The 26,370-nt window shown below is 47.0% G+C and overlaps 1 long non-coding RNA gene across 1 annotated transcript in view; it reads right to left on the minus strand.

Moving 5' to 3' along the window:
• Window positions 1-8,740: 8,740 nt before the first annotated feature.
• Window positions 8,741-26,370, minus strand: part of LOC135913883 (uncharacterized) — a 33,644-nt gene continuing 16,014 nt past the window's right edge. The window contains exon 5 of the long non-coding RNA XR_010568138.1: window positions 8,741-8,850. This is a non-coding gene — a long non-coding RNA (uncharacterized lncRNA). The remainder of the gene's footprint in view (window positions 8,851-26,370) is intronic.

Raw genomic sequence — 26,370 nt, forward strand, 5'->3', positions numbered from 1 at the left:
TGAGCTTTAGGCCGCAGAATACGAGCATTTGACAGTATACAAGCAACCATTGTTGCGTGGGCGCTATCAGAGCTGTTCAAAAATAATTTCATTGTAGAGACTTCGACGCCTACGGGGACTGTGATGTGCCGTCGCGACGATTCAATCTTTTTTTCTTCTAAATTCTTCGACCTTTCAATACTATTTCTCGAGTTGCGTCGCACTGTATGTTTATCGGTGTTCTCAGCGTGCAATTTCCCGCTGCTCCTTTTTTGTAATCCAGTGCATTAATTCATAACACAAACATGACCATATGCCATGCTTTTTTTTTAAATGTGCTTCTTACTGCTGCCTTTCCACTCCACTGAACTTGCCCGTATCTATAGCATCGACAAGTTCATAGACCAAACCATCAAGACATTAGTCGGGCAGCGGACTCGGGCGAGCGTCTCAGTGCGCGTTTTCAGAACATCGCAGACCGGGCGCCGTAGCAGAAATCTTCCTCGCGTCTGTGCTTGCTGCATACCCGAGTTGTAGCCGATGACTGTTTGCCGGTTTTATGTTTCGCGAGCCAAGCTTCACGCAGCTTCTTGTCCTGCCGCTACGTGTGAATAAGCCTGACACCGGCCTCCGTTACGTGCGTCCGGCCCTGCGGCACCGGGCAGTAGCCTACCATGTTGCGCACCTTCAAAGGCAGCCACTACCTATTGTAGTGCTTTCCAGCGTTGTAAAGGAGACACTCGAAGCGGGAAAATTTCGCCACTAAATGAGGACCGCAGCGTACGAGGGAATTTAAACTCGTTTTCAGCTCGCCTCGGTGCACCCGAAGCAGCCGACGCGGCCGCCATGTTCACGTGATCCCTCCTAGCACGTCACGCCGACGGTGGCGCCAGCTTTTCCAGTGCTGGAGCTCGAGGCCAATAGTGCGCAGGCACGGCCGCCTCGATCACGCGCGCACGGCGGGGTGATCGAGGCGGCCGTGGCGCAGGAACACAAGGCGCCTTCTTAAGTTGTTCCACTGAGAGAATAGTCAGTTTAACCTTTTGAGACAAAAGACATGCGCACTGCGCCTCAAGATTCATGCATACAATTTGTCGTAAAGCTTACTGCAACCTTGGTTCGTGAAATTGCCGTTATGTACAGAGGAAAATTGTTGAAAAGTTGCGCGCGTACATTTTCACGCACTCCTGCTACTCCATACCTCCGCCAATGCCTTTATATTGCACGCCACATCTCGCGGACTGCGCCATTGCGCAAAACCGGAAGCCGCGAAGGGCCTAAGCTACCCTCGCTCTCCATATCTTGTAATTCATGTGTGTCTGCACGATGAAATTGAAACGGGCTGATCTTTCAAGTTATTGTTCATTCAAAATCAATCTTCCCACAAGGTGCTACGAGCATGTCCCATATTGTGCGACCTTCGTACAGTCACTGGAGGATGTTGGATACGGACCCTTTTCCTGGCATCACTCAGGTTCCGCGACCACATCCAGTGGCCGTCGCATTCCAATTATGGTGCGCCGGGGCGCGTCTGCCACCTCACCGGACCCGTCAGACAGGTTGGCGACCCCCACCTCATGCGCCGCACGTCTCCACCCCCCCCCCCCCCCAGCGCCCCTGCTTGACTCTTCCCGAAAGTGCAGCGGGAGGCTGGCACGGTTCCAGGTAGTTCATCTTGGTCCCGAGCGAAGCTGTTTAGCGGCCCTGGAAGTTCGTTCGAGAACAGCGCGCCTCCTCCAGCTGAGCACTTCCAGGCGAGGAGGCGACGCCAGAGGCAAATCAACCCTCGGACAAGCTTGGAGCCATTGGCCAAATGTGACGGCACTTGCACGGGCGCCTACCATTGGAGGAAAAGGACAACACCTGAGATGGCTCGACGATTGACCAAAATGACGTGACCCCGAGAGACCGAAGGGGTTAAAAGCGAGACACAGGGAAAAGTTTTTTTTTTGTCGTTCTTTTTGCGACGGGCCGCAGCGCCCGATTTGCTGCCGGCCGTCGATGACTTTATGACTGTTCATTACTTTGTGTTATTACTGTAAATAAATCTTCAGTTCACGAAATCCTCCTGAACGTCGGTCAACTCCCGCACTCAACGGCAAGGTCTAATAAGGACTACCTAGAACTTCATTTATTCTATTTTCCCCCCTAAGCACATCAATCGATAAAGCGCTTCTTTTTCTTGAGTTTGAACGCGAACATCTGCTAGCATAATGTTTTCAAATACAACACTTCCTTCCCGGAAGGCTGCCTCGTGCCCGGCTAGCTGCTGCGAAGCGCCGGGTCTTCCCAGGTGTGTACGCGTCTACGTCCTGTACAGCCGACTGGCATTACCGTTACTATGGCTGGCGCTTTCGATACGGTCGCGCGCATTATTTGTGGTTCTGAAATTGCATTTATAAACCGTTCAAACCTTAATTTCATAAGACGCTGCAGTATTAGACCAAACAAAACGTATATTTTTATTCGTTTTCCATAAATATAGAGCCATCCCGGCGAGTGAGCACAAACACTATTTTGAGTAACTAAGTAGAAAAAGAAATAGCAGTTCTCCCGGAAGAGCGAGACATTAGCGAGTAATTAGGCAGCTAGACGAAGTGAGGTCGGCAGTTTTATCGGCCGTATAAAGTGCTGTAAACATTCGCTTAGTAATTAAATTAGCAAGCATAGTGTTAAGCGTGCACAGGCAGACGTGAACACATCTCACTCGATGACAGCGCGTACATTCACCCAGCGCCCACAAAGCTATTACTGATCTCGGGCGCCTACCTCTTGCTCCCACTGCAGATTACCTCCAGGAGTCACGGCCGGAGTCGAAGAGGAGAACCTGACACTCTTCCCCTCCTGGCGCGCTCACATCAACCAGTCCTCCAGCCCAGGGCCTGCCTTTCCACATTGCGCGCGTGAGAATGGGTGCCGCCGACGCATCGAGCCACCCTCCCTTTCGGCTCGCCCTCGCACACTTTCTCTTGCACTTACGGCATACGTCGCGCGGTAGCGACCCTATGACACTTGGATTTTGCTAACTGCAATTAAATAATAAATTGAATGGCATGAACAAAATAATTGCAATGTGGTTATCTTCGCGTGGATGGCCCAACTTGTTAAAAAACACAATGCAAGATAGCTGGCACATGCTTTAAAGTTATGAGTAAAACTGGACTAACCTGAAAGTCATTACATGCCGATGGTATCCAGATTCGCCCTGTAAAGTATGTGCTCGATGTTACAAGCCCTATTCTCACCCTTATTTAAGACAGAATATTCTCTACAGGAACCTTTCCCAAGGAAATGAAAATTACCCGTGTTGTTCCAATCTTTAAGCGTGGTCATAAAACTACACTAATTATCGGCCTATATCAATTCCAGCATCTTCTAAAGCTATTGATAAAATAACACATATGCGATTACTACGATTTTTTAACTGTTACAACTTGCTTGAAGACTTTCAACGTGGCTTTTGAAAGCACCGTTCTGCGGAAATGGCCCTCCCGAGTCAAAAAGAAATTATTGCAGATGCATTAATAAGCCGTAAACATATGGCACTTGAAATATACATAGATTTCTCCAAGGTCCTTGATTTAATTATACATTCTATCCTCCTTAACAAAATAGAAAAGTACGATGTGCGTAGAACCGCCCCCTCGCTTCTTACACCTTATCTTTCCAACAGGCAACAGATCATAGATACCAGAAACGCAAAATCTTCGAGGAAGCCAGTTATCACTGGTGCGCTGCAAGGAAGCATTCTGGGGCCACTTTCATTTTTGATTGACATGACTGGCATCATACACTGCACACATAACGCTACATTTGTTACGTATGCTGACAACACAACCGTTGTTACTACAGGCAACTTGGAATCAGATAAAGAAAACCTAACAAGATGCTGCCGGATTTAGAACATTGGGCCGCGATGAAATGTTTAGAAATCAACCCTAAAGATACGAAAGTAATCTTGTACATGCCTAGAGGTAAAACATTGACCACTACCATGAATTTGCGTCTGGGTTGTCAGCACTCGGAGATGGTCGATTCTGTCAATATCCTTGGAGTACACTTTTCAAAGCACCTTACCTGGAATGAGCATGTTAACTCCAATCCAAATTGTCATCTGCCACTGGTGTCATTGCACGTACACGACACATTATCCTTGCTAAGGTGAAGGTAATGCTATATAATGCTCTGGTAGTATTATCATGCAGTACCGACTCCTGGTGTGGGGCACAACTGGTGCGACAAATTTGCACAAGCTACATTTATGACAGAAAACAGTCATGCGTTACATAGCTGATATACATTACACTTACTCCACAGAGCTCCTTTTTCCTAAACATAATATTCTTCCTGTGTTTTGTTTTTACAGTTATAGCTTGATGTGTCATAATGGTTTTGTTAAATTTGGCACTGATGATGCAGTTCCCCTGGCAAGACTACGAGTAAATACAAGTGTTCATCAGACCAGACATAAAGAGCTATGGTTAGTACCCACTGCTATAACGTCCTATGAAGAACAATCTTTGTCTTACACAATACCTTCGCTGCTAAACATATCAAACTGACAAGATTCCGATTTTTTGTGTAACCAAAACTGTGTTAGCAAACAATTTTGCCAGCTTATTTATGTGACGGACTAGTATATGCCTTCCATTTTTTTCCTGTTCTTGTGCACCGCTGCTGTTTCATGTTGTTGACAAATTGTACTATCATTTTGCTTGTGCAATCATTTGCTATTTTGTTCTTATTCTGTATTACTTGCCACTCACAACGCTTTTCCAATTTGAAGTTCTTATGTATAGTTGGCCGTCATCTAGCTGTACTGCCAACTTGTAAGGGGTCGGGACCTCGTCAAGCTGTCCGCACCCTTAGTCCCGCGCTCCTCGTTTTCAAAGGAAATGATTTATATATAAAACAACGGCAGAGGATGATGATGATGGCAGCTAGAGGGAGTCCCCCCCTCCACGGTGCAGCGGTGCTCAAGAAACAGCCTTTGATATCCGGCGAGAGGGTAGATCCGTCTTTTCAGCGGTTGTTAAGTTGTTGAAAGAGGACAGTGATGACGAGGTTGCTAGGTAGGCTGGTTTTACCCTGCCTATCGCCACGAATTCTTAACGTCCGTTGAAACCGATGGTGACAGTTTTCTTTCTGTCCGCTCGAGTACCTTGAGAGGGCCTTTATAGGGAGGCTTAAGAGAAGGCAGGATGTCTTTACGCCATATGAAAACGTGGCTCACTGCAGGCATGCCTTTGCTGACAAAAGCATTACTTGAGAAGGCGATCCCACTAGGGCAAGGACGCAAACGTGCAAACAGCAGGCGGAGCTGCTGAACATAGCTGTCTGGATTGGGCATGTCAACAGAAGCTGGTGAAAGAAATTCACCGAAAAACCACAACATTGTGCCATAGACCAGATCCGCAGCCGTGCAGCCGAGGTCTTCCTTGAAATAGGAGCACACGCCTAGCACGACGAGAGGAAGGTCTTCAGCCCAGGAAGAGCAAGTGTGGCAGGCCATCGGGGCGGCTTTAAGTTGACGGTAAAGGCGTTCAGCCATTTAATTTGGCGATAGGTGAGTATGGATATGGTGGACGCCAAGCAGAGATGTGAGCTCGAGCGCGATCGCATTCGAACTGTCGGCCGCAGTTGGTCGTAACAATGCTGGGTCATCTGAAGCGTCAGATGCAGCCACTGACAAACGCTGAAGCCACTGCAAGTGCTGTTATTTGAGTGAGAGGAAATGCTTAAGGCCAGCGGGTATAATGGTCTACACAAATGAGCACGTAGCGTGCACTTCGGCATGGTGGCAGCGGGCCGATGATATCGATGTGAATGTGATCGAACAGGGCACCAGGTGGGCGAAAGCAGTGAATTATTAACTTCATGCGTCGTGTCGTCATGGAGCGTTGACAGAGAAGACATTCGCAAGCCCAGCGGTGCACGTCAGAGCTCACACTCGGCCACACAAAGTGGCAATTAGACACTGCGTGGCACGAACTCCGGGGTGATATCCCTACTGGAAAATCCCATTTCTTTTAAAACAGGTTTCATCAAATAGGGTTATGGAACGGGACCCCATTTGATCCTGTTCAGTCCTGACCTGTTTTAATCCTGCTTAATCCTGTTTAATCCTGACCCGTTTATATCCTTAGTTCCGAGATGATGATGACATAGAGCTAATGAATGAAACCGTAACTAGGTTGGCCTCGGAGGCAGCAATTGAAGTGGGAGGCAAGGCACCAAGGCAATCAGTAGGCAAGCTCTCCCAAGTAACAAAGGGCTTAATAAAGAAACGACAAAAACTGAAAGTGTTAAACTCAAGAGATAGGACAGAATTCGCGGAACAGTCAAAACTGATCAACAAGGTGAAAATAAGGGATATTCGAAACTATAACGTGTGAAACTGAAGGCGTAAAAAATGGGTGCAGCCTGAAATCGGTGAGAAAGAATCTTGGCATAGGACAAACCAAGATGCATGCACTGAAAGATAAGCAGGGTAATATCATCAGCAATCTCGAAGATATAGTAAAAGCAGCGGAAGAATTTTACACTGACATGTACAGTACCCAGAGCAGCCACGATACCTCCATTCATAGCAGCAATGACCAGGCTGGAGAGATTCCTCCTATAACTAGCGATGAGGACAGAAGGGCCTTGCAAGACATGAAATGGGGGAAAATCGGCTGGACAAGATGGAATAACAGTATATTTAATCAAAGATGGACAAGACATAATGCTTGGAAATCTGGCAGCTCTCTATACGAAGTGCCTATTGACTGCAAGGGTCCCAGAAAACTGGAAAAATGTAAACATTATACCAATCCACAAAAAGGGAGACGTTAAAGAATTTAAAAACTATAGGCCCATTAGCTTACTCCCAGTATTATATAAAATATTCACCAAAATAATCTCGAATAGATGAAGGGCAATAGTTGAATTTAGTCAACCAAGGGAACAGGCTGGCTTCAGGAAGGAATACTTTACAATAGATCACATCCATGCTATTAATCGAGAAATCCGCAGAGTACAATAAGCCTCTCTATATGGCTTTCACAGATAACGAATAGGCATTTGATTCAGTAGAGATACCAGCAGTCATAGAGGCATCATGTAATCAAGGACTACAAAACACTTACGTAATTACCTTGGAAAACATTTATGGAAAATATTTACAGAGATTCTACAGCTACCATAATTCTATACAAGAAAAGCAGGAAGATACCTATAAAGAAAGGGGTCAGACAGAGAGACACAGAATCGCCAATGCTTAGAAGTATTCAAGCTATTAAACTGGAAAGGCTTAGGCGTAAAGATCAACGGAGAATATAGCGGCAGCCTTCGGTTTGCCGATGACATTGTTATATTCAGCAACAATGCAGACGAGTTACAACAAATGATTGAGGACCTTAACAGAGAGAGTGTAAGAGTGGGGTTGAAGATTATTATGCAGAAGACAAAGATAATGATAAATAGCCGGGCAAAGGAACAAGAGATCAGGATGGCCAGTCGGCCACTAGAGACTGTGAAGGAGTACGTTTACCTAGGTCAATTAATCCCAGCGAACCCTGATCATGAGCAGGAAAGTAACAAAAGAATAAAAATGGGTCGGATCGCCTACGGCAGGCATTGTGAGCTCCTGACTGGAAGCTTACCGTTATCATTGAAAAGGAAGGTGTACAGTCAATGCATTTTACCAGTGCTCACATATGGGGCAGAGACTTGGAGACTGACAAAGAAACTGGAGAACAAGTTAAGGACCGTGCAAAGAGTGATGAATCGAAGATTGCTAAGCATGACGTTAAGAGACTAAAAGAGAGTGGTTTGGATAAGAGAGCAAGGGTATAGACAATATTCTAATTGATATCAAGAGCAAAAAATGGAGCTTGGCAGGTCATGTAATGCGCCAGTTAGGTAACCGTAGGACCATTAGGGTTACAGAATGCGTACCAAGAGAAGGAAAACGCTATCGAGGACGACAGAAGACTAGGTGGAGCGATGAAATTGAGAAATTCGCGGGCACTAGTTGGAATCGGTTGGCGCAGGACAGGGGTAATTGGAGATCGCAGGGAGAGGCCTTCGTCCTGCAGTGGACATAAAACAGGCTGATGATGATGAGTCCTGTTTAATCCGGCCCTATATAACCCAGTCTTGTTTGACCCTGTGCAGACCTATTTCTCGCTACATTCGTACCAGGTCCTTTCAGAATGGATTCATGTCGTGTGATATAATTTACTCTTTAAACCTATTTTGTACACTTGTGTATTTGTGATTAGCATTGACGACAAGTAGGTCTGTATTATGTTTGTTCCAAGAATGCCACTTTCACGTATAGGTTTGCCTGGTACATTGCTTGATACAAAGATGAACACAATTTTCAGCATAAATTAATTAGCACTACCGACACTCATGTGATACATCATGAACAAGTTTTGCATGACCTACAAGTTGTTCTCTATGTATGACCTACAAGAAAATGCACCCTGAAAGAGACTGTACCTCATTTTTATATTTACTACAAGTATGCAAATGTAATTCCTGCAAGTTTAGTACATGTTTGATTACTTGTACTCGTCTTACTGCAGTACTTTTTTGCTGTAATGGTTTGTTCCCAAATCTATAGTAAAGCATAATTTTGAGGTGGGAAATGTCAGGCAAAGTATTGGCATGTATTTGTAAGTGAAAAAGTATACTTTACATAGGTATTTCTGTACACCCACTTGAGCTTTCATCAAGCCTGAAGTCCTCCAGTTTCAGGAAAAGCATGTCATACTTGTCACAAGCAGTGTTTATTGGACCTTCTAATCGTACTTCGATGCACCCAGTCTGCCGAGAGAAGATCGCTGGGATGTGTTGCTTGGGTGACAGCGAGCAGGGCACCTGCAAAAGTAAAGCCAATAATTTATTTTTACTCATGCAACAGGTTAACACATAGGCAACAGCAGTTTTGCCTATGTTCACACAGGTAAGAAAGGTTCAGCATTCAGATCATAGAAGATAATGACCAAATCTTATTGAAAACTATGTGGTTTCATGCAACGCCTACCATTCAAGGGAACATGGATTACTGTGGGAGAATAAGCTGTCATAATTAGAAGGCTACTGAAACAAGTGTTACAAAAAAAAGGACACATTGTTTTAACAATTACTAGTATTGCAGCAACAGGATAGAAGCATGAAATGTACCTTTAAAAACAACACCAACAGGCTGAGATAAGTTACTCAGAAACTAAACCCTTAATAAAGGGAAAATCAGACATCCACCTGTTCGTAGCAATCACTACAAAGGAAACCCATACGGGTTCCTCGAAAGAAAAGCCCCAGAATTGAAGAAAAATTCATCCTGGTCCGGGACTCAAATCCGGGACAACTGCCGTTCTGGGGCAGCCGCTCTACCATATGAGCTAACCAGGCGGCTAGCATATGGCAGGGCGAAGTCGAATTTGTCGACAACATGAAGCAAACGCAAGCGTTTGATGTAGTAGTTCTGCGAAAACCCGCAAGGTGGAGAGAAGTACCTAATTAATAAAGGGAAAATCAGACATCTACCCATTCGTAGCAATTGCTACAAAAAAAAACCCCATATGGGTTCCTCGAAAGAGAAGCTTCAGAGTAGCTAACCAGGCGGCTAGCAGATTTGATAGCCGCCTGGTTAGCGCAGATGGTAGAGCGGCTGCCCCGGAAAGGCGGTGGTCCCGGGTTCGAGTCCCGGACCAGGACGAATTTTTCTTCAGGTCTGAGGCTTTTCTTCCGAGGGATCCGCATGGGTTTCCTTTGTAGCAATTGCTATGAACGGGTGGATGTCTGATTTTCTTTTTATTAATTACTTCTCTCCACCTTACGGGTTTCCGCAGAACTACTACATCAAACTAAACCCTTCTGCCAGCGAAGTAAATACCGTAGTGTAGTGGCTTTGGCATTTCACTGCTCAGGGAGAGTGCATGGGATCAAATCCGGGCCACAATGGCTGCATTTCGATGGCAGGGAAATGCAAAAACCCCTATGTAAGGTCCATGGGTACACATTAAGGACTAGGAATCCGGTCAACTTGAAGGTTTTGATAGGATTATGCGGGCACAGGACTCTAACATACAGGGATGGCACAATGAGCACAAAGAGGCTTTAATGACACGGGGACGGGACTAGGGTAACATACACGATAACACACACGGTTCACTTTATGAGTGTCTGTCGCTTAGGTAGTCAAGCACAGCATCAATGTAGGAAGGCATCTGATCGCGTGTCGGTATCACACTTAAGGCAGGAAGGGACGCAACAATGAATCTGGAATAACGGGTGGTGCGGGGGCTGGAGGCCGGGGCGGATGCCCGGCACACGACGAGCCGCTTGCATGACAGCTGGGTCGGGACGTCTGCCTACCACAGGGTAGTCCATTCGGAAGGCTTAGCTGCACCAGAACACGCCGGCGTCAGATGCTCGCCCAGCAGTGGAGCAGGGCCGGTTGACGCCCAAGGACAGCCTGGCCTGTTCTGCCAGCACACCCAGCAACACCAGCCTCGGGTAGACGAACTGCTCGGCTTGTTCGGCACAGAAGGCCAGCTCGGGCAGTTTGCATGGCTGCCGCCTCAGCCCAGACACCGACCCTTTCCTTCCTCTTCCCCGTCACCGCCCCACAGCAGTCACACACATTCAGCCGCGCCATTCAAATAGTCCAAACTCCTATCATGAGGAGGGTAGCACTACGGAGTATCAAGAGTCGCACAGTTCACGCTATAGCTTTCATGCCACATTAATCCGGGTCTGTAGCTATTCTGCTTAAATAGTCTGCGCCAACGGTGTCACAGCCACGTTATACTTAGCCACGTTAGCCACGAATATACTCTACGTGAAAGTCGTAATCCATAAGGAGTAAACTCCGACCTAGTACATGACTTTCCAAGTGCTTCGCGGAATTGACGTATCGCAGTGGTTGGTGGTCGGACTGCAGGATGAACGGTTTATCGTAAAGGTACACATGAAATTTCTGTGCCGCACACACTATGGCGAGGCACTCCCTCTCAATTGTGGAGTAGGCAGCTTCACGCGGCAGAAGCTTCTGGCTAGCGTAGCACACGGGATGCAAATGCCCGTCGTGTTCTTGCAAAAGAACTGCTCTGAGACTTCTCGAAGAGGAGTCCGTGCGTAGCACAAAGTGTTTGCTCAAGTCTGCAGCCTTTAGTACAGGCCGCTGTGACAACAGCTCCTTTAGTCGCATAAATGCCCCTTCGTGCGGTGTCTGCCAATTCAGCTGGTTCGAAGAGCCCTTCTTCGTAAGGTCGATGAGTGGATGGGCAAGCTCAGCATAGTTCAGAACAAAGTTCCGGTAATATCCTGCGAATCCTAAGAAGGCCCTGAGCTCCTTTTCGTTTCAGGTCGTTTAGCAGTGTTGATCTTGTTTGGCAGTGTCTTTCAAGGGCTGTAAAATGCCTTGTCCTATCAAATGGCCCAAGAAGCATGTTGTTGGGGAGCTGATTTCACTTTTCTTGGGTTTTATGGTTAGTTTGGCTGTGCGCACTCTGTGAAACAAGCAATTCAAAGTCTTTAAATGCTCTTCCCATGTTTCTGTGGTCCCAAGAACATCATCGAAGTAATAGTAAACATGAGGTATGTCTCCGACAACCTGCCTCACCAATCGTTTGAAGACATCAGGTGCTGTCTTAATACCAAAAGGCAATTTAAATTGGTATAGTCCAGAGTCGCATGAAAATACAGCGGCTTCTTTTGACTCAGGGGCCATGGGTACTTGCCACAGGCACGTACCCAGGGGGGTGCCCAGGGGCCCCCCCCCCCCCCCGAAATCATGTGGCATACCCCCCCCCCTCCCCTTCCCACGCACGCCCCCACTCCTCGCACATTCCTAAAGCGCCGCCAGATCAATGTTGAGACTTGGCAGTTGTTCATCGGTCAGCATTATGCTGCCTTATTCACTCCTTTTAGATGGCGGTAGTTATCGGCCTCTCTTGTAATGTGAAGGACAGTTTTCTCATAGATTCCGCTCACGCGCAATTAACTCGAGATGCGTTCAGTTGTCACCATTTATTCAACCGTCACGCCCATAGCTGTTGCTTTTGTCAGTTCAACCTTCTTTGTTTAGGCTGATCCTGGGACCAGGAGGGGGATGCGGCTGTTACTCAGCTGGTCTGTACTCTCATGGAACGAGTTGCGGCCGGAGAAAACGCCAATTGCGTTTAACTTTTCCCTTTGCTTTATTATTTCCTTGAGTTACGGCTCGCCGCGACGCTGGCAGATGCCCGGAACCATCTACACGTGATATGGGTTAGATAAGGTGGGAAATAAAATAATGTGAAAGAGCGTCCATCATGAAACCCTGCAATAACCCTTAAACCCATAAGCAAGATGGCTGTCGCCCGTTACCTCGTCTGTTTTTCCCTAATTGTTAGCACTTTTCGTGCAAAATTGGCAACTGGAAACAAAAATCGCAAGGAGTTGAGAAATTAAGCGATCTACTAAGGGAGAGAGCCAAGGCAACAACCAAACTGCAAGCAAAAGCGAATAATAAAAACGTTAACCGTTGTTTATGAGACTATTTATGGATCAACATCTTTTTATTGAAAAAGGAAGTAGAGAAAACGCCGCCGGAAGTGGAGAACAATTACTTGTTTTGAATGACGCTTCTATACAGTTATCGGTCGAACCACCTCACACAGCCACTTCTCTGCTGTGCTTATGTGGGTGTTTTTCTAACCTTTCGCGGTGAGCGCAGTACGTCTAGAATCGCCGAGTCCTGCGCTCTGCGCAGTTGTATGGGACTGGCGGCCGCACAGCGTTACGCAATTCGCGGAACTGTCAAAACTGATAAACAAGGAGAAAATAACTTATATTCGAAACTATAACGTGAGAAAGACTGAAGAAGCCGTAAAAAATGAACGCAGCCTGAAATCAGTAAAAAAGAAACCTGGCATAGGACAAACCATGATGTATGCACTAAAAGATAAAAAGGGGATATCATCAGCAATCTCGAAGACAGTAAAAGCAGCGGAAAAATTCTAAGCTGACCTGTATACAGTACCCAGGGGAGTCACGATACCTCACTTAGAAACAGTAATGAACAGGATACAGAAACTCCTATAACTAGCGATGAGGTCAGAAGGGCCCTGCAAGACATGAAACGATGAAGAGCGGGAGGAGAAGGTGGAATAACAGTCGATTTAATCAAAGATGGAGGAGACATAATGCTTGGAAAACTGGCGGCTCTTTATACGAAGTGTCTGTCGACTGCAAGGGTCCCAGAAAACTGGAAGAATGCAGACATTATACTAATCCACAAAAAAAAAGAGACGTTAAAGAATTGAAAAATTATAGAACCATTAGCTTGCTCCCAGTATTACATAAAATATTTACCAAAATAATCTCCAATAGAATAAGGGCAACACTGGATTTTGTCAACCAAGGGAACAGGCTGGCTTCAGGAAGAGATCAATGGATCACATCCATGTCATCGATCAGGTTATCGTGAAATCTGCAGAGTACAATAAGCCTCTCTATGTTGCTTATATAGATTACGAAAATGCATTTGATGCAGTAGAGATACCAGCAGTCATAGAGGCACTGCGTAATCAAGGAGTACAGAACGCTTACATAAAAAGCTTGGAAAATAATGCTACATGCTTGTGGTAATTGTTTGTTCGAACAAGGCGCGTGGGCGCCATCACTCCAGAAAAGAGGAGGAAGAACAAACTGGGCTCGCGCTGTGAATCTAACCGGTCAGCGCTGCAACCATAGTTGTAAATATAATCTGTAAATAGTTTCTCGTCTTACTGACTCGTCGTTCGCGTAAGAATATCTACAGAGGTTCTACAGCTACCTTAATTCTACACAAGAAAAGCAGGGAGATACCTATAGAGAAAGGTGTCAGACAGGGAGACACAATTTCTCCAAAGCTATTCACGACAGGAAGATATCCTCTTCCCCTGTCGTAATCAGCTACCAGCTTTCCCAAGTGTCGTCGAGTACCTCGACTCGTCGGGGCTCTCGGCGAGACTATAGGACATTTCTACAAAGACGGATGGCCGTTACCTCGGGCTTCCTGATCGGCCACTACTTCGCTTCCATCTCTACGACCCTCTACCTTTCTCCCTCCTAGCCTCTCTCTCTTTTAACCCCATCCCCTCGACCCCACTGGCGCCGAGCCATGCTCCCGCATGGGTTGCAGAAAATAGCGCTAGCCTTTTCTCCTTCCCCTCAAGAACCACATCTCTATTCACTGCGTGCTAAGAAGAATTCAAGCTATTGAACTGGGAAGGCTTAGGAGTAAAGATCGACGGCAAATATCTCGGCAACCTTCGGTTTGCCGATGACATTGTTCTATTCAACAACAATGCAGACGAGCTACAACAAATGATTGGAGACCTTAACAGAGAGAGTGTAAGAGTGGGGTTTAATATTAATATGCAGAAGATGAAGATAATGATAAATAGCCGGGCAAAGCACCTAAGCACCCTAGAAACAAACATTATCATTGCAACAGATGCCTCACAGTGCGAGGAAAAAGCTGGCATTGGAATATTTTGTCCCGCGCTCGACTGGTCTTTTTCTTTAAGATTGCCTGATTTTGTGCCTGTTTTCCAGGCCAAGTTTTTAGCACTAATCCTAGCCTTACGTAAATTAGAACAAATGATTACACAGCTGCTATTCTTAGTGACTCCCTTTCTGTATGCTCTTGCCTTACCGCTACTAATGAGTCACCCATGCTAAAACTCTTCCACTTACTAGTTCCTGCCCATGTGCAATGTATTCATTTGATTTGGGTGCCTGGTCATAAAGGTTTGTTTTTAATGAAACTGCCGATTCACTGGCACATGGATCACTAGCCGGCCCTGTTCTTCCTATTCTACCAGTGACAGCACAGATCACGGCGGCAAGATTTCGGATGAGATCAATTAGATCAGCCTTATCAAACCCACATTTGACAGCTTCTCTAGAGTATGAACACCTGGCATTTCCCTGGCATAGCGAATCTTGGTACACAAAGATGCTTGAGGTCTGCCTCACCAAATTTCGCTGCCGCATTCCCTCCCTAAATTTCTATTTATACAGGTCGGGTTTGGTTCCCTCTCCCCTTTGTTCATTTTGTGAGGAGGAGGAGACAATACAGCACTTTCTTCTATCTTGCCACCGCTTTGCTGCGTTAAGAAAAAGATTGTTGGAGATACCTTTTCGAAGAATTGGCCTGGACTTGACAGAACCTGCAATTCTTTCGTTCGGGGCGTCCACTTTGGGATTCAGCCACAGGGATGCGTGCTTCGCTGTCCAAACATTTCCTTACAGAATCTAAACAAATGCCCTGCTAAATTTAATTTCTTTTATTACTTTTAAAATAATTATTCCTCATTCAACAGCACCTTCCCGATTTTATTTTAGCCGGTAATTCAACCCTATTCAATGCTATTCCCATAGATATTAGGAAATTTATGCTCTATATTATTTTGGAATAATCCACCCATTTCTTGGCCAATCGCCCATCGTGGGTATGAGCCACACGTGCCGCAGGCTACAACAACAACAACAAAGGAACAAGAGATCAGGATCGCCAGTCAGCCACTAGAGACTGTGAAGGAGCACGTTTACCTAGGTCAATTAATCACAGGCAACCCTGATCATGAGAAGGAAATTCACAGAAGAATAAAAATAGGTTGGATCGCATATGGCAGACATTGCCAGCTCCTGACTGGAAGCTTACCATTATTATTGAAAAGTAAGGTGTGCAAACAGTGCATTTTGCCAGTGCTGACATATGGGGCAGAGACTTGAGAGCAAGTTAAGGACCGCGCAAAGAGCGATCGAACGAAGATTGCTATAGGCATAACGTTGAGAGAGAAAGAGCGGTTTGGATCAGAGAGCGAACGGGTATAGACGATATTCTAATTTACATCAAGAGGAAAAAATGTAGCTAGGCAGGTCATGTAATCAGCCGGTTAGAACACCGCTGGACCATTAGGGTTACAGAATGGTTACCAAGAGAAGGAAAATGCAATCGAGGATGACAAAACACTAGACGGAGCGAAGAAATTAGGAAATTCGCGGGCGCTAGTTGGAATCGGTTGGCGCAGGAGAGGGGTAATTGGAGATCGCATCGCAGGGAGAGGCCTTCGTCCTGCAGTGGACATAAAACAGGCTGATGATGATGATGATGGTGCCCCCCCCCCCCGAAAAAAAATCCTGGGTACGTGCCTGTTTTGTGAAGTCAAATTCAGAAAAATAATGACTTCCAGTGAGCTTGGCAAACATCACCTCTGCTCTAGGAATGGGCTCACAATTGGGAACTACAGTTTTATTACCGTACTTACACGATTGTAAGTCGACCCCCCCATATCGCGTGACCGGAAAAAAAAAAGAAAAAGAAGGAGCATACTCGAGGGTGCATTCCATAATGAAATTTTTTTTAGTTGCTGGCATGGTCACTGGACTACTCGTCTTCACTTGTGCCATCATCCTCACTAGTGCTGCCATCGTCATCGCTGCTACAGTCCCATAGTGCAACGACTGCACTACGACATCTTGTGAAACAGCAGCCCACGCCGAATGCACCCAACCACACACAGCCATCAGGGAGGCTCTTTTGACAGGTCCGATTGGCGTAAGTTCGCGGTCTTCTGCCGCCAGCCACTCGTACTCATGGCAGAGCAGGTCCTTAAAAGGCAAAGATCCTGGCTTGTTGCATGACCATGTCGCACTTCACTTCACTGGCTGGGACCGATCATGCATTTCAGCGACGTACCCCACAAACTTGGCCTACAGCTCCGGAAAGCGTCCCGACTTCGGCCCGTGGGAAATTCTTCGCTTGCCGTCATAGGTGAAAATTCTGCTTCGCTACAGTCGCCACTCTCGCACCACCCGTTCAGAAACATCGAACTTGCTGCCCGCTGTGTAGTGATTTGTTTCTTCGGCGTATAAGATGGCAGCCCTCTTGAACGCTGCTGTGAATGAGGGCCGAATGTTTAGTGGGCCTGGAGCGCTCATGACGACTGAGGAAGCATGGAAGTAGCATGTATCCGGCAGTCGAGTCGAACGCGTCAAACTAAGAGCTACAGGGAAATAAAAACATGCGAGCAGCGTCTGCTCTATCATGAACCATCGATACCTCTTGCAAGCGCTGCCAATCTGGGGGTGCTGCCGCGAATGGAACAGAGGCACTTCCATCGACTATCAACACCCCCCATGAGTGTTGTGTGTGCTGTAAAACTTTAAAAAATGTTGAAAAACCCTTCCGAAAAGCAAACGAACGTGCGGGATAGCGAAAACTACGGGTAGGGCCATACAGCAAACATAAAATTGTAACTACGTTGTAGCTACCCTGATATCTCGTTGGTCTCGCTTTTTTGGTGGTGCCATATTTTGGTTTCGATTGTAAGTTGACCCCCACCACTTCAGATTTTCAAATTTATAAAAATAGGTCGACTTACAGCAGTGTAAATATGGTAAGTTGTCGAAAGTCTATGCAAAGGAGCGCTGTGCCATCTTTCTTTCTGACCATGACAATGGGTGCCTGATATGATGACTGATTTTTCTATGATGCCTAACTTCAGCATGTCCTGGACTTCTTGTTCCACGGAATTTTTGACAGAAAATGGCATGGGGTATTGCCGGACTTGCATGAACGCAGTAGTAGTCAGTTTCAAATGACATTGCCGGACATCAGTCTTCCCAGGTAGATCGGAGAATATATCGTCGTAGGTTGTAACAACAGCTTCAACTTGGATTTGCTGATCCATAGTCCATCAGTTCGAAATGGCAATGTCTTTTGATGTCTGCGTTCGGATGAGTGATGGGTAAGGCAGCGTTGTCTCTTCAAGCTCTAGGTCTGTCGCATCATCTGTGCCCACTGTTGCCGCTGTTACCTCAAGCAATTCGCTGCTGGGTCACTCTTCATATTTTTTTCAACATATTAATGTGAAATACCATTGTCTTGCTCCCAAGGTCAACCACATAGTCCAATGGACTTTTCCTTTCTACAACATTGAAAGGTTCCTTCCACATGAGTATCAACTTATTCCTTTCACCAGACATTAGAACAAGTACTTTGTCTCCAGGATCTAGCTCTCGCATCTTGGCTTTCCTGTCATAATATGTCTTTTGTAGCTGCTTCGCTTTCGTGAGTTCTTGCATGGCGATGGCGCACATACGCTCTAGCCGTTGACACAGTTCCATGATGTATTCACAAGAAGATTTTGCGTCATTATCCAAATGGGGATATGTCCATAATTCCTTTAGCACAGCCATCGACCACGGACATAGCACCCATACAATAGTTCAAATGGCGAGTACCCAATGCTGCTCTGTTGCACTTCTTGGTACGCAAAGAATAGTGGGCTGAGGTAGCAGTCCCAACATCTAGGCCACTCTTTGCACAACCGTCCTAGCGCGTGTTTTAATGTGCCGTTAAATCGTTCCACTAATCCATTTGCCATAGGGTGGTAAGGTGTGATAGGCAATTGCTTAAAGGGCCCCTGAAACGGTTCGGACAAATTTTGTAGACGCGTAGAGTACAGCTAAAGTTAATCCTTCGCACAACAATTTGCGTGAAACGTCTCATATTAAGAGTGCTACAGATGATTACAAGTTACCCTCCTCCACAGTCATGCATTTCCCCCTCAACCCATTCGCCGAGTGGTCAGGGCTAAGCTCCCCCTTCACTGGCTCTGCGTCATGATGCCACGTCGTGTCGTCGACTTCCGGTTCTCTAGGAGCGAGCGCGCGAAGCCTCTCCAAACTCTCCGCCAGCTTGCTTGGCAGTCGACCCCAAGTGAGAGCTATCAAAGCAGCGTGCATTGAGAGCATTCGGTCGAAGCGCCAAACGTGTCTGGTATTCTGGTAAACACAGGCAAGCTGCGCGTTTCGGCAGATGGCTGGAGGCATAAGCTCAAACTGATGAGGGAACTTTAGCGTAGACGTACGTGAGCGGCCTAATCGGTCTGCACGGTCCAGCCAACTTGTTGGCGCAGAACTTAACCAGCCAAACAAAGTGCTAATATTGCTCTAACTAAGTGTAAAACATTTTAAACATTAACAAACAGAACGTTTTGATGATTACACTCCTGTGAAAAGTTTACACCAGCAGCAAAGAAGAATACATTTCGTTACTGCTACTGCGTTTGGTTGAGCTGAGCCACCAGGTGGCTGCACCGTGCAGACCATTCACATTTGCGCGTCTGCTAAACGGCACAGTCAAGCGGCCAGGCCCTGTACCCTTGCGCTTGTGTTTGCCCTAACACCGGACTAGCGAAACGCTATTGCGTTAGTAATCTTCCGGTGTAAAGTGACAACCGCAAACGCGCAAATCCTGGCGTCGATCGCATAGCGGCAGTCCGATGCGCTGCAGCCAGTTTGCTCGTCTGCTGCCTTGCAGAGGGACACGATGTCACAGCTTGACATTTTGCCAGTCACTACGACTGCAGTCCACAACGCAACAAAGCCGAATCATGGTGCTCGCTAAAAGACTGAGACCGACACTGACGGTGGAGCTCTCGTCAAAGATGGAGCACGTTGTAACACAAGCAGATGACACTTGCTGTGTGCCGGAAGTGTACTGAAAATTTTTTCTTGTGCATTCTGTTTATATTACTTTCTTTTTATAAAAACAAATTAACTAACATTCCAACTATTACGACCATCATTTGTTTACCATAAAGGTGAAAAAATTATCTATCACGCGCCCAGGTCAGCCAATCGGATAGCTCGCCCCACTGACGCCGTATAGGTTATTTACATCATATGGGTAGAGGCGGCTTAAAATTCCGCCGAGCAGTGTGCTGCGATCGGCAGCGATGTCCACTTTTAAAACCTTATAATAAATTACACGCTTCGTCCAGAGCATTTAGATGCATCAATTATTGATCAGAAGGGCCTACTCTAACAACTCAGTACGTTTGTAGAAAATCGTCAAAATCGTTTTAGGGTCCCTTTAATTGACAGAAGACGACTGAACTCCTTCATCACAGAGACGCCAGGTGGCGCCGAGGAGTGCAGACGTGTTCACATCGGCTCTGTCAATAATCTTGCCTAGTAGCGGTCAAAATCATGTGACCACCACGGAATTCGCAGGATTTGTGTAGGAAGACACCAGGAACGCGCTGATACCCCCTGTTTTGACAAGTGGACCCGGTTTCTTCCAAGAAGAGAAGACCACCGCCCGAGCATGCCGGCCCGCCACGCTAAGCCTAACGGCGTAGCGGAGCGCGGACCCCCGGCAGTCAGCTCCCGGCCCAAGCGTAGCGCCGCCACGGCCCAACTTCCAAAGGACAACGACCCGGAAATAGCCCAGGACACCATGGACACGAATGACCAAGCCATCGAAACCCAAGCGGGATCTGCGGCCGATGCTGAAGAGGACTTCCTCTCGCCTGACGAGGTGACACAGGGGGAATCAACCAGCGACGCCGACGAAAACGAGGAGAAAGACACGGCACGGGAAGACGACGAAGCCAAGAATGGTCAGTGGCAACTTGCACTATCTTTGCGAGAACGAAAAGGTTTAAGAAAACAATTGCGAGCAGCCACTGATGACAGCGGAGCTCGAGGCGACGGTGAGGGCAACAGCAGCTGCATTGCCAGGGCGTCTGCAGGAGAGCGAGCTAAACGCGGCGTAGCGTCTATAAGAGCCCGACGGTGAATGCGCGCGGCGCCGCTGCCCAGAAATGACATGAAAATTATCATGCGTCCCAAGCCAGGGCTAGTTGTAAAAGAACTTAAAATCTATGACAATGCGCGAGCGATAGAGCGTGCAAGCGGCGACCTGGAGACCTGCAGGAACGATAAATTTCTGCTTCGCCTCCGCAACGGGTCAAACATAATCATTGTAAGTACCCCATACGAGCAAGTGGCGGAGAAGATCGTGAAGATCAGAACGCTGGAACTCAATGGCACTAAACATCCGATGAACACCTACATAACCACCCCTGAAGGGTACCTTAAAGGAGTGGTACACGGACTGGAACGCGAAACCCCAGAAGAGGAACTTTTAAGTCATCTCCGAGTGCGCACTCAAGGAGTGACAATCGTCCAAGCCCGGATGCTCGGCAAGTCTGAAACCGCAGTGATAACGTTCGATGGACCGATAGTGCCACGCTTCGTCTACTATTACGGTGGCGAAATGCCATGTGTGCCTTATCAGCCCACAAGACAATACTGCAAACTGTGTAAAAGCAAGGGACATAGAACGGACGTTTGTCCAACGCCCACGGCAAAGGCGTGCAGCAATTGTTAGCTAAGGGACCCTCCTGAGGACCACACCTGTGATCCAAAGTGTGCCCTGTCCGGCGGGGGGGGTAGGGCTCATCCCACGGCGGCATCGGAGTGCACCAAGAAACTCAAACGGGTCCCCCAAAGGGGCAGGCCACCACTGTCGCAACGTCTACGCCGACCACAAGCCAACGTAATCCTCAAGAGACGCTGGTTCAGCACGGACCGTGAGGACTCTGCATCACCAGATGGGGCCCGTTCCAGGTCCCGATCCAGTTCCCGATCCAGGTCCAGCTCCCGAGACCGCTCCAACTCCAGGGACAGTGGCCAAGAGAGGGGCCAAACAACAAAACAACAGCAGAAGAGCAAGAAGACTGTGAACAAGGAAGGCAAAAACGAGGTGAGCTGGGCAGCAATCGCCTCCCAACCCCCCCACCAAACAACACAACTCACACGCCTAGAACGCGAACTAGAGCTAATGCGAGTGCGAATAGGAGACCTAGAAAGAGAAAATAGGCAATTGAAAAAACAACAAATGCAGCAACCACAACGAGAGCCTAAACCAGTCCAGACAGGACAGAAAGGACAAAAACTACCTAATTCAGAAGGCGACACCGTAATTACCTTGTCGATATTGAAAGAAACCATAAAAGAAGTTATACCCACAATCATAGAGCAGGTAATGATTCAGGTAGATCGAAAACTAGAGGCTCTGGACAAGAAAATCCAGGCACAACAAATAGAATTTACGAAAGCACTGAGAAAACATGCCACAGGCAGCAGCATAAGAGAAAAGGCAGAGAAAGTATACAACAGGCCAGGCTTGTCGGCCATGACCCAGGCGACACACAATGCCTAAACATCAAAAGCACGCTTCCGAAGAGTGCGAAATATGGCAGTGGAACTGCCGCGGGTTCCGGCGTAAAATGGGACAACTGTCGCAGCTGGTGATGACACAAAACAGATCACCAGCTATCATTGCATTGCAAGAAGCCGGAACAAACCCAAAATTACAGGGATACGAAACCTTCAATACCGAAGGTGAAAACTGGAAGGTCGCAACATTGGTGGACAAGAAAGTAACGGCAATATGTCACAAATCCATAGAAGGAACGGACATTCCGCATATAATAACAGAAATCACATATAAAGGCACGAGAGGAAAGAGTGCCTTCATAATTAATGTCTACAGCCCGCCGAGTCGGAAAAGAGCAACGTTCGACAAACTATTTCAAGAGGCAGCAAAAATGGCGAAGGGGAGACCTCTAGTGATAGTTGGGGATTTTAATGCCAGGCACTCAAGCTGGGGGTATCCAACCCAGAACAATAAAGGCAAAAATATCATGGGACAAATAGAAGCGCTCGGCATGACCCTTCTAACAGACCCTGCAATGCCAACAAGAACAGGGAATAGTATCTCCGCAGACACAAGTCCGGACTTAACAATAACCAAAAATTGTCCAAATGCGGAGTGGTGCAACACCCTCGAAAATCTAGGCAGTGACCATTGCATTATAAGTACCACAATCCGCACAGCTCAAATCCGCAAACAAATAGGTACAGCTAAAATAACAGACTGGCGGGCGTACAGAGAATCGCTTAAAGAACATACCACGGACATAAATGATTTAGATAATTGGTGCGAATGCATACGAAATATAAAGCAGAAACATACTAAAACCATCACCAGGACAGACAAAACACCTGAAGTGGACCCTCACCTATTGCATCTGTGGGATGCAAGACGAAGCCTGACCAAAAGATGGAAGCGACAGAAATGCAACCGCAAACTCAAAATGAAAATCAAAGAAATAACCCAGAAGGCCGAGGAATATGCTAATCAACTTACAACAGCCAACTGGGAACGCTTCTGCGGATCACTTAATGGAACCCTAGGGACGGCAAAAACGTGGAACATCCTCAGAGGAATGATTGACCCGCTCAAAAGCAGACGCGAAGGACAAAAGAACTTGGAGAGATTGCTACACTCGTACCCATGCACAAAAGAAGAACTCCTACAGGCAGTCCATAGAAAATGCTTCGGTAACAACGCCCCGATACCCCCATACCAAGCTGATTACATCGGACACCCAAACCCAGAAATGGATGAACTCTTCACGGTAGCAGAAGTTAAAGCAGCAATCGCCAGTACAAAACGGAACACAGCGGCAGGGGCGGACCAAATATCAAATGCCATGATTAGAAACATGAATGATGAAGCCATAACAGCCCTTACGAACTTTATAAATGATCATTGGGTCAAAGGAACGATACCACAGCAATGGAAACACGCTGTGATAATCATGATTCCAAAACCAGGGAAGAAATTTACTTTAGACAACCTTAGGCCCATCTCTCTTACATCATGTCTAGGAAAGGTGTTCGAAAGATTAGTAAACACTAGACTCCAACGTCATCTTGAAAAAAACAACTTAATGCCTGATACCATGTTTGGCTTCAGACCACATCTGTCAACACAGGACATACTCCTGCTTTTAAAGGAGGAAGTCTTAACGAACGTCCCCAAGGCCGGAGAACACATTGTCATGGCTGTCGACATAAAAGGGGCCTTCGACAACGTAAGTCACAAAGGGATACTGGATGGACTTGCAGAGACCAGCTGCGGTCAAAGGACATACCAGTACATCCGATGCTTCCTCAACGAGAGAACAGCAGTTATAAAAGTAGGAAACGATGAATCTGAAGTCATCCATCCTCCCAACAAAGGAACGCCACAGGGTGCGGTGATTTCGCCTACACTCTTCAACATAGCCATGATTGGACTAGCTAAAAAACTCCAAGAAATCCCCGACGTCCACCATTCCCTATACGCGGATGATATAACGATATGGATAACCAAGGGCAACTTGGGAGAGAAGGAGGAAAAGCTCCAACGGGCAGCCAATATAATAGAGAACTATACGCAACAAAGAGGACTCCAGTGCTCTGCGGAGAAGTCAGAACTCATTCGCCTCACAAAAACAAAAAAACAAAGAACTGACCCGGGACTCAAACTCGAGATCAGGCTGGACGGGAAAATTATTCCTGAGAGGTCAATAGTAAGAGTGTTGGGGATGTGGCTGCAATCTAATGCCAGATGTTTACACACTTTAAACACGATCAGAAAAACAACGCAACAAATTAACCGGATGATAGCCCGTGTGGCTCATAATCGGACAGGAATGGGGGAACAAGACACCCTCAGACTCGTGAAAAGCCTGGTCATCAGCAGACTAATGTACTCCCTTCCATACCATACCATGAACAGGGAGGAAGAAGAAAAGGCTGATACAATAATAAGGATGGCATATAAGACAGCTCTGCGGTTGCCACGCAACACTTCAAATGAGAAGCTTCTAGCCCTCGGCCTCCACAATACATTTCATGAGCTGGCTGAGGCCCAACTCATAGCGCAGAGGAGTCGATTGGCGCAAACGACAGTCGGCAGAGCTCTTCTTCTAAGAGTGGGCCTTGGAGAATGCATACAAATACACCAAAATGCCAAAGGTCTACCCTGCCAGATTAGAGCTTTGTATGGGGTATCACCAATACCACAAAACATGGATCCGACATTACACGCAGGAAGGAGAAAAGCTCGGGCAGAATACATAGACAAAACAACAAAATACTTGGACACTGCACGGTTCACGGATGCTTCACCATATCGGGCCAATGCAAAGAACATGGTGGCAGTTGTCGTAAACCGTAAAGGGAAAATCACGGCCTGTGCTTCGGTTTCCCGAGCAACCATTTTAGAAGCGGAAGAGATAGCAATCGCCTTAGCTATACGAGAAGGCATAGAGCGCAATGCTCCACTAACAATAGTCACAGATTCTCAGGCCGCATGTAGAAACTATCAGAGGGGACAGATCAGCGCGAGGGCACGCCGGATACTTACCGAAATTAACAGAGACCTTGACGTCAGGTATACCCAAACGATAACATGGGCCCCGGGACACGAGGGTGTTACTGGGAACCTCCATGCAGATGAGGTGGCTCGAGGTTTTACTAATTGCCGAGCTGCTCATGGCAACATGGTGGAGGACCCGACACCCATCGATCCAAGTAATAAAGCGGTCTTGCAACACTACAGGGAAATCAGAAGGCTCTACCCAGCCCCGCAGAGGAACCTTTCAGCCATGGACTCAGCGACGTTACGCAGGCTCCAAACAGACACATACATAAACCTACATAAATTGCACATATACTATCCAACAGCATACAAGGACATATGCCCGTGGTGTGGGAGCACACCAACGCTCTACCACATCACATGGGAGTGCACAGCTCACACAGAAGAACAAGAAGATAATAACACGAGAGCGAGGTGGGAGGCATTGCTATCCAGCTCCGCCCTTGGGGATCAGCTCAGGCTCGTCCGCAGGGCAGAAAGGATGGCGAGGGCCAGCGGTGCCTTGGAATAGGGGCCCGACCACACGGCGTTACCCCATTTTAGGGGCAACGAAGTTCTTTCTACGAATAAAGTTTTGTTGTTGTTCTTCTTCTTCCTTCATCACAGCTGACATGAAACAGGATCTGCAGTCGTTGACAATCCCTCGCAGTAAGCCCACTCGGGAAAACATTTTGACGAGTCCTTCCGCAACAGTTCTCGAGTCGGTAGATGGCAGGGCGATAGCGTCAGGGTATCTGGAGGCAAAGTCAACTATAGTAAGGATGTAACGGTTGCTTTTATCTTAAGTTGGGGATAAAAGACCAATAATATCAATGCCTACGCAAGCAAAGGCAGTAACAATTACAGGCATCGTAAACAGTGGAGCGCATCCGACTAAATGGTATGGCACCATTCGTTGACAGACGTCACACGATTTAACAAACCGTTTAGTCTCCGACTGGACCCCTGGCCAGTAAAATTCAGTAACGATTCGATCCACTGTTCTCATCACACCCTGGTGACCGACGAGGATCCCTTCATGAGCCAACTTCATCACCATCCCCCTGAGATCTTTTGGCACCATTAGCTGATCGAGTATTTTCCCATCTGACGCTGGGTACTTCCTGTACAAAATGTCATCCTGTAAGTACTAATACTATTCGCTTGCGCGGCCATCCGCGATCATCATCTTGCCGACCTTATTCAAGCATCTCCTCCGAGACCCATCGTCCCTCTGTAAAGCATTTAATTTGCCTTGCTCTATTCCGGTGACTGCGGGTTGCAGGATAGGCAGTGTAGGCAGGGACTGT

The sequence above is a fragment of the Dermacentor albipictus genome, unplaced genomic scaffold (genome assembly GCF_038994185.2).
Source record: "Dermacentor albipictus isolate Rhodes 1998 colony unplaced genomic scaffold, USDA_Dalb.pri_finalv2 scaffold_28, whole genome shotgun sequence".
Lineage (NCBI taxonomy): Eukaryota > Metazoa > Arthropoda > Arachnida > Ixodida > Ixodidae > Dermacentor > Dermacentor albipictus.